This window comes from Chionomys nivalis, chromosome X, assembly GCF_950005125.1.
Source record: "Chionomys nivalis chromosome X, mChiNiv1.1, whole genome shotgun sequence".
NCBI classification, from domain to species: Eukaryota; Metazoa; Chordata; class Mammalia; order Rodentia; family Cricetidae; genus Chionomys; species Chionomys nivalis.
The window spans coordinates 14,146,506-14,155,148 of record NC_080112.1 but is presented as its reverse complement, the minus strand read 5'-3'; the positions used below and the strand labels follow the sequence as shown (position 1 = coordinate 14,155,148).

At 40.2% G+C, this 8,643-nt stretch overlaps 1 pseudogene; it reads right to left on the bottom strand.

Annotated features, from left to right (window-relative positions):
* Positions 1-7,852: 7,852 nt before the first annotated feature.
* On the bottom strand, positions 7,853-8,275 carry LOC130868274 (pre-mRNA-splicing regulator WTAP-like; annotated as a pseudogene).
* Between the last annotated feature and the right edge of the window lie 368 nt (positions 8,276-8,643).

Below are 8,643 nucleotides of genomic sequence, written 5' to 3'. Positions count from 1 at the left end.
GCTTCATTAGCTGTTGCTTGATGAGTCCCATTGTCCAGAAGTTGAGAGCTTCTGACACGAGCTCCAGGACCCTGAGCCATCACACCTGCTGTTTCCCTGGAGACTGGAAATGCTTCTATCCATCCCGTAAAAGTGTCCACAAGTGTTAAGAGATAACAGAGTTTTTTTTTTTTTTATGAGTAGGCATATGGGTAAAATTAACCTGTCAATCTTTGCCCGGTTGGTGTCCATGAAGCTGGTGTATGTGGAGAGCTCCTTGTGGGTTGGCCTGGGCACATGTCTGGCAGGAGGAGTGAACCTGTAAAATAGAATCTTAGAGATGGGTGGGGTTCCAAGAAACGGAACAAAGCTTTGGGAAAGCAGCTAAGGATTTCTCCACCCAGTAAATGTGCTGGACAAGCCGGTATCTCTAAGAAAGAATGAGAAAAAATTGTCCTGCAAGATGGTAGGGCAGTGGCAGAGTTTTAAGTGGGGAGGAACTGGTCCCGTCTACCCCCATAGCTGAAATTGGTGAGGGAAACTTAAGGCCCGAGTGAGAATAAAAGTAATGGACTTAGCCGCCACTTGTAGCATGACCCTAGGCTAGGAGAGGGTTATGGGATATACCACGTTTGAGCAGCGTCAATCTTCTGCAAGGCTGAGACGTTTGAAGGCTGGCACAGTTTTACTTGCCGGTGGTGATGAGGCCGGACCTCTGTGGCTTGGCATAGAGGACAAGCCCACATGGAGGCATTGTGATTTCCAGTGTCCAGGTTGTTGGCAGATAGGGCACAACCTCGGATTAGGTGTAGTGCAATATCGTGCCGTGTTACCATTTAGGCCACATTTGAAGCAATTTGTCTGTGAGGTTGACTTATCTTGGGCTCCACCAGCATAGAGCCTTGTGTTTGGCTTCCCTTGTCCTCCTTCCTGTGACCTTAATGCAACTGCTAAGGCCTGGGCCTGTAGACTGTTGTAGCTTTGTCTGTCGGGAAGACTGGGCTGATTTTTCTCGGGCATTAAAAACTTTAAGGCCATTTTCACCAATTGCTGTATAGGAGTTTGGGGACCACCCTCAACCTTTTTTTTAAAAAAAAATTCTTTCCTAATATCTGGTACTGACTGGGGAAGCAGAATGATTAGTAGAAAAGGAACCTAGCCGCTTTTCTACATGAGAGAGATTTAGAAGAGAGAAGGGAGCATGGGAGGGTTGAATTACCTTCTCAAGCTCACTTACTATTAAACCCAGTAAGTTATGTAGAAAACAAGCATTTTAAAGTATCCATTTCATTTCTTTCATTCAGATGTGATGAACAGAGGTTAAGATGGTGTCTAGTGATTGTTGAATCCAGGTGACTACTCCCCCAGAGGCCACGTGGGGTAGTTTAGTGATTTATTTATAACTAATATATTATGGTTCAGATGATGGGCTGTAACTTCTTTGGTTAGGTTATAAGATATGGCAACCTCTGTCTGTTTAGCTCAACATCTACCTTATTGGCTTAAGATAACATGTTGAAGAAGCTTGGGCAAGGATCTTACTGAGGCATATAGTCAACTATATAGAAACCAAGGCCCTTCCTTTCACAGAGAACTAGGAACTGAATCTTACCAACAATCATGTAAGTCTCTATATCAACTTTTCCCCAACCAGTCTTCAAAAATACAGAACCAAGCTCTCATAAACACTTTGAAAGATTCTGAATAGGAGGACACAAATTCTGCAGCACCCAGATCCTTGACCTACAGGAATAGTGACATAAGAACTATGGTGTTCTTTTACACTGTTAAATTGTGGCAGTTTTTATGCAGGAATAGGTAACTACTGTAGGTGTTAAAGATGCTGCTCAAAGCATGTTATACAAATCTCAGACATGGTGGCCCACACTTCTAATTGAAGTACTTGGGAGTCAGAGGGAAGAGGAAAACAAGGTCAAGGCCAGTCTAGAGTATTTTCAAACCCCCTGTTTAAAACAAAACAAAACAAAATATTCCATAGTTTCCAGTAGTTCTTTGCTCAGGGTTGGAGTCACATAAGACTTTTTCCTTTCATGTAGCCATGTCTGTTGGTGTCCAACAACTAACATTATACAAACGAAGCAGATTATAGTTATATAATGAATACATACACACACTCTTTCTCATGCACACACACATAACAAGAATTAAAGACAAAGAAGTGAGAGATGATGAATTTGAGAGAGACCAACATGGTTGTACACGGGAGGGACTGGAGGGAGGAAAGGGAAAAGAGAAATGATATAATTATACTTGATTTCCAAAAATAAAAATCTATTCTGAAAAGTATACAAAACAAAATAAACTATACAGTAACTAGTACAAACATGAATGTTTACTCTGTGCCACATACTAAGTGCTTTCCGTGTATTAACTCACAGTGCCCCCACGAGGTATAAATATTTTTCTTACCCTTATTTTCTTTACTCATACGGAGGTTTTCAAGCAACCTGGCCACACATGTATATGTTGGCAGAACTTGAATTTTCATCCAGATATTCTGGCTCTGAGAATTCTATTTACTAACCACTTTCATATATTGACTCCAATGTCATACTTCTGAAAAAATATATTACAGAACATGGCTGCAAAATTAATACAAGATTTTAGGAGTGAACGTTTATTTTGAAAACATACTGTTTAAAACAGTGACAGCTAATGTAGACTATATAAGAAAAATATGTTTTTGCCTATTATAGCTCTAGAAAGAAAGGTCTGAAAAGCCAGGCGGTGGTGGCACATACCTTTAATTACCAGCACTCGGGAGGCAGAAACAGGAGCATCTTATGTGAGTTCGAGGTCAGCCTGGTCTATAGAGCAAGTTCCAGGACAGCCAGAGGCACACAGAGAAACCCTGTCTCAAAACAACAAAAATAATATGAGAGAGAGAGAGAGGAGAGAGAGAGGGAGAGAGAGAGAGAGAGAGAGAGAGAGAGAGAGAGAGAGAGAGAGAGAGAGAAAGAGAGTCTGAAAAGGTGACTATGAATGATGATGCATTGGTATAGAAATGGATGAACATTTAAGTGAACTTTTATATAGTCTGTTTGATTTAGCCAAATGCTCTGAATTAAAAAGACAAAATACATTAAGGTCTATCCTTGAAAAAATATTTATTTTATTATTTTAAAGTGTGTGTGTGTGTGTGTGTGTGTGTGTGTGTGTGTGTGAGAGAGAGAGAGAGAGAGAGAGAGAGAGAGAGAGAGAGAGAGAGAAGGTCCCTGAGGAGGATAGTAGAGAGCATGAGAACCCCTAGACTTGCCTGATATAGCTGCTGTGAACACAGTTTGGGTTCTCAGCTCCTCTGCAAAAGCAGTGTGTGATCTTAACCACTGAGGTTGAAAGCAGAAACAAATAAAGAAACATGATTAGACATGGTGGCGCACACCTTTAATCTCAGCTTTTGGGAGGCAGAGGCAGGAAGATCTCTGTGAGTTTGAGGTCACCATGATCTACAACATAGAGAATTCAGTCCTGCCAGGGCTACACAGTAAGACCCTGTCTCATTAAAAAAAAAATCAAAAGAAAGAAAAATCAGCTTAGACCTGGAGAGTTGTACATTGTTTCCATATTAGTATGCTATGCGTTTTTACTATAAGTTAAAACATACTTAGAACAAGAAATACTCAGTCAACAGAAGAAATTCCTTCCTTCCTCCCTCCCTCCCTCCCTCCCTCCCTCCCTCCCTCCCTCCCTCCCTTCCTTCCTTCCTTCCTTCTTTCCTTTCTTGGCAGGGTTTCACTGTGTAACTCTGACAAGCATGGAACTTGCTGTGCAGATCAGACTGTTCCAGAACTCACAGAAATCTGCATATTTCTACCCCAAATGCTGTGATGAAGGGTGAACATCAAGGGTTCACCATGAGTGAACATGTTTTTAATTTTAGAATTCCAAATGGTTGTAAACTCCTAGGTAGCAAATAACAATGGCAGTCACATGGGTCTACAAAAATCTCCCAATATTCCCTCCAAAACTAATGCAGAACAAGAAGAAGAGAAAAATAAAACTACAGAAAGTTATGTCCTTACAATAATTTGAAGAGAGAGAATATCCCAGCTTCAAAATAAATCTGAGCAAGTGGAGAAATAAATACCAAAATTTAGTGTGTTATTGCTCACGTTCCTCCATTCCTCTCACTTGCCTTTTTACAAGACAATGTAGGGAGGGGAAATCAGAAGAGAAATTAAATATCTAATGAGCCCATTACCAGAAAGTCAAAGATCATCCTAATTAAAAACATGTAGATGAGTCAATGTGTTTGTGTGTGTGTAGATGGTTTTTCTTTTCTTCTGCCAGCCCCAAATAATGACACTGAGACTTCATATTAATTATGAAATCTTAGCCTATAGCTTAGGTTTGTTCCTAACTAGTTCTTATAACTTAAATTAACCAATTTCAGTTAATCTAAGTTCTATCATGTGGTGTTACCTCTCTTCTATCTTGCACCTCCTGTTTCTTCTCTGTGTCTCCTGGCATCTCCTATGTGCCTAGATTCTCCTCCTTTTCCTTCCTCTCTCACTGGAAATTCCCCCCCCCCCCTTACTGCCTGCCTAGCTATTGGCTGTTCGTCTTTTTATTACACCAATCACAGCAAATACATCTTCACATAGTGTACTAATATCCCGTATATGTGTGTGTATGTGTGTGTGTATGTGTGTGTGAGAGAGAGATGTAAAAGCACATGCACTCATGATCCTCCTGCCTCAGTTTCCTTCAGCAAATCCTACTGGCATATGCCACCCCAACAGCAGTAAAAAATAGTGACATCTTGAAATTTGCAGGCAAATGGATGGTTGTAGAAAAAAACATAATGAGTGAGGTAACTCAGACCCAGGAAGACAAATATCATATGTACTCACTCATAAGTGGTATTTTTAGACATAAAGCAAAGAAAACCCAGCCTAGAATCCACAACCCCAGAGGAGACATAAATGGATCTACATAAGAAGGAGAAAAAGACAAGATCTCCTGAGTAAATTGGGAGTATGCAGGTCATGGGAGAAGGTAGAAGGGGAGAGGGGAGAGACGGAGGGGAGTGTAAAAAACATATAGTTCAATTTAAAAAAATAAAAAAAAAAAAGAAAAAAAGCACCCGTAATTTGAAGGTGCAATGTTTGAAATAGATAGTTTATGAGAAAGACAAAGTAAAATCAATGGAGAAAAACTTTTGGCAAATGAATGTTGGTGGTGGTGAGCCAAAATTTGTGTCCAAATAGAGAAAAGAGAACCATATGGTTTGAGGAGCTGGTTCAGCGGCAGAGCAGTTGCCTAGCATTTGTGAATCTGTATTAAGCCCTCAGTGCTTTGCAGAAAGAGGAAAGGAAAGAGGAACACAATGCAAGAGAACACACAAACTTAAGAAGACCAAAATCAGTGCAAGGCAAACAGAAGAAAAGAAGTAATTAAGAGCAGAAATAAAATTAAAAATAATAAAACAATGGATAAAATGAAACAAAAATAGTTATTTTGTTGAAACTGTTTCTGGCTAAAAAAGGTATCTGGATTTGGCTGGACTGTCAGAAGAGGGCGCCCTTAAAGTAGGAATCTTGAAGAACAGCATTATCGTAAAATGAGCAACATAAATGACTATCAGACTCATACAGAAATATTGCTGAGAGGAAGCTGCTGTAGCACCAGATACTTAAAATAGAAAAGAGGAAAGAACTCAAATTAATGGTTTTGATCACTCAGAAAATCAAATACTGTCCTTTAACAGAAAGGAACATAGCGACAGAATGATTCCTAATGGTATTCTGCTATACCTGTAACTCAGTGCCCTGCTCAGCCATCACTGGAGAAGCTTCCTCCTACAGTAGATGGGAATGAATACAGAGACCCACAGCTGGACAAGATGCAGAATGCGAGAGACTTGGAATAATTGGCTCTAAATGGGATATCTCTATCAATTTCCTCCCCACAGGGCTCAGGAAGAGGAGGCAGAAAGACTGGAAGAGCCAGAGGGGATGGAGGGCACCAAGGAAGCAAGGCCTTCTAAACACAGCAGGATTAGTGCACTGTGAACTCAGAGACCGTGGCAGAAGACATGGTATCTGCACAGTCTTCACCTGGTGGGTCACAGCTCTGAAAGGGGAAATGGACACATACTCCTGTTTCTAACCCAGAAGCTGTCTTAAACCGATAATCACTCACAAATGAAAATTTACTTTTCTCCAAGGGAGTCTCACTGGGGAAACAAGCTACTCTTAAGGGGAGGTCCCATGTCTAACAATAGATGGCCATCGCAAAACAAACTTAATTTTTAGAGAATTTCTGTATCTGTCAATGTGTGTGTCTTCGTGTCTACCTGTGTTTTTTTGTGCTTTTTCTATGGCTCTTTTTTTTTTGTTTGTTTGTTTTTTTTGTTTTTTGAGACAGGGTTTCTCTGTAGCTTTGGAGCCTGTCCTAGAACTAGCTCTTGTAGACCAGGCTGGTCTCGAACTCCCAGAGATCCACCTGCCTCTGCCTCCCGAGTGCTGGGATTAAAGTCGTGGTCCACCACCACCCAACGGTTCTTTGTTTTTATGTTCATTTGTTTGTATTGTTCTGTTCAGGTTTATTTGTTTTTATTTAATCTCATTTTATTTTCCTACTTCCTTCTTTCCTCCATTCCTCTCTCCCTCCCTCCTTCCCTCTCTCTCCTTTTTTTCTTCCTTCCTTCCTTCCTCCCCTCCCCCTTTCTCTCTTTCTTTCTTTCTTTCCTTCTTTCTTTCTCTTTCTTCCAGATACCTATTTGTTTTCTAATGAGAGAGAACAAGAAAGAAAGTAGATTTGGAGAAGTGGGGGAAGAATTGGGTAGATTTTGGAGATGGGCAACCATAATCAGAATACATTGTATGAACAAAAATTTATTTTCAATTAAAAATAAAGTTAAAACAAGCCAACTGTTTCAAGGCACTTTAATTTAATTTCAATAAATCAACATAAAAGGCCCCCAAACAATGAAGGAACACATTTTCCCATTTAACCCTGAAGACAATGCTGTTTAACGTGAATATGATGGTTTGCTGAACAATGGAGTGAGTCTCATCACCCCCAATTCCTTATATGATGTAGTTGTGAGATGGATGCTTCTAATGCTCCAAACTGTTTGAACCTGAAGTTTAAGACCACACCTTCCCATAGTCACATTCCTCAGTTAAGGTATCTGCAGTTTCTATGACCATTCAAACAACAAAAGCACTGATATAAACCACATGGATTTAAGGTTCCATTATGGAATATAGAGCTCAGAGCTAACTGGAGAAATATACCCACTACTTGTACCAGTGGTTGTCTCATGGCTATTAGAAGTTGGTTCTTAGCATGTAGACTCCTTAAAAGCAAAATTCACCTCATTTGAATTTTGACCCAGTAGTTCAACAATCAAGAAGTCCACAGTCTTATTGGTATAACTTATATGTGGTTTCTCAAAGTCGCTTGTGTTCAAGAATAAGAGCAGCAAATATTCCATTTTTACATTTTACTGGAATTTTACATACTCAATTCATAATTTAAAATCTCTAGGTTTTCAGTCCTCCAAACTCTCTGAAGACACAGTGTGCCATGCACTTAAGTCTTCTATTTCTCCTTCTATTTTCTTCAGAAACATTTCTCAAGTGTCTGCCTGTCCTAGAAGGGATTTTTTTTTCCAGAGGTGTACTCTTATTCATCTGAAACAAGGGGAAGAGAGAAGAGCTGAAACACAAGCTTCATCGGGTAAGTTTTACATTAGCCATTGGAAGCTGGACAGTATAAGAATGTGGCTTTTGGGGCTCAAAAAGTCTGAGTCTTGGTGTAGAAACGACAACTTGGCTGTCCCCCCCACAGCTTTCCCAGTGAGGGATTTTCAGGGGGATCTGGACTGGGGTGTATGGTTTGCTTACCTATCAGGTGTAAACAAGCTTCCAGGCACTCAGGTTATTTTGGGCTCCCAGTTTGTCTTTAGTCTGTTCCAGCTCCACCTTTCATTTTTAGGAAAAACAAGTTGATCACTGGACATACCAATGTTGATCTTAGTTGAGCCACACTCGGTAGCCGGATTGCTTGAGGTACTAGATTTGTGAGGCACACTCTTAGGCCTCCTCCTCCTTGGTTGCTAGCCACACAACAAGAATGTTTCCCCTGTGTACAGACTCCTGCTGTTGCGGTTTTGGTTTTTCTTTGGATTCCTTTAAGCAAGTCACGCCATTTGACTGGACATCATTTTATGATGTTTCCATTTAGGATTAACTCATCGCATGCCATGACTTTGAGCTTTTTCAATTAGATGGACCTTTTTGGGAAGAAGGTTTTCATTAGTCATCTTGAACTCTTTCCAGTCCAAGATTGCTTGGAGACTAACATAGGTGGAGGATACTCAGCCACTGGCCCTCCCTCTTTCCTGACACAGAAGCGCTGATGCTGGCTTTTACTTCCAGGTCTCACACCCATACCTAGAGTGACACCATTTTAAGGATGAATTTTTTAAAAATTGTTTGTTTTCTGGAATTGCCTCTCTACCCTTATTAAATTTAAAGATACTGGGACCAGAGGAAGAACTTGGTGATAAAATGCCATCTTAGTAGATATGAGACTCTTCATTCTGTCTTGTAACACCATCACCAAAAAAAAAAAAAAAACAAACAACAAAACCAAACAAAACACCAAAAATCCATTTATAAAAAAACAAAG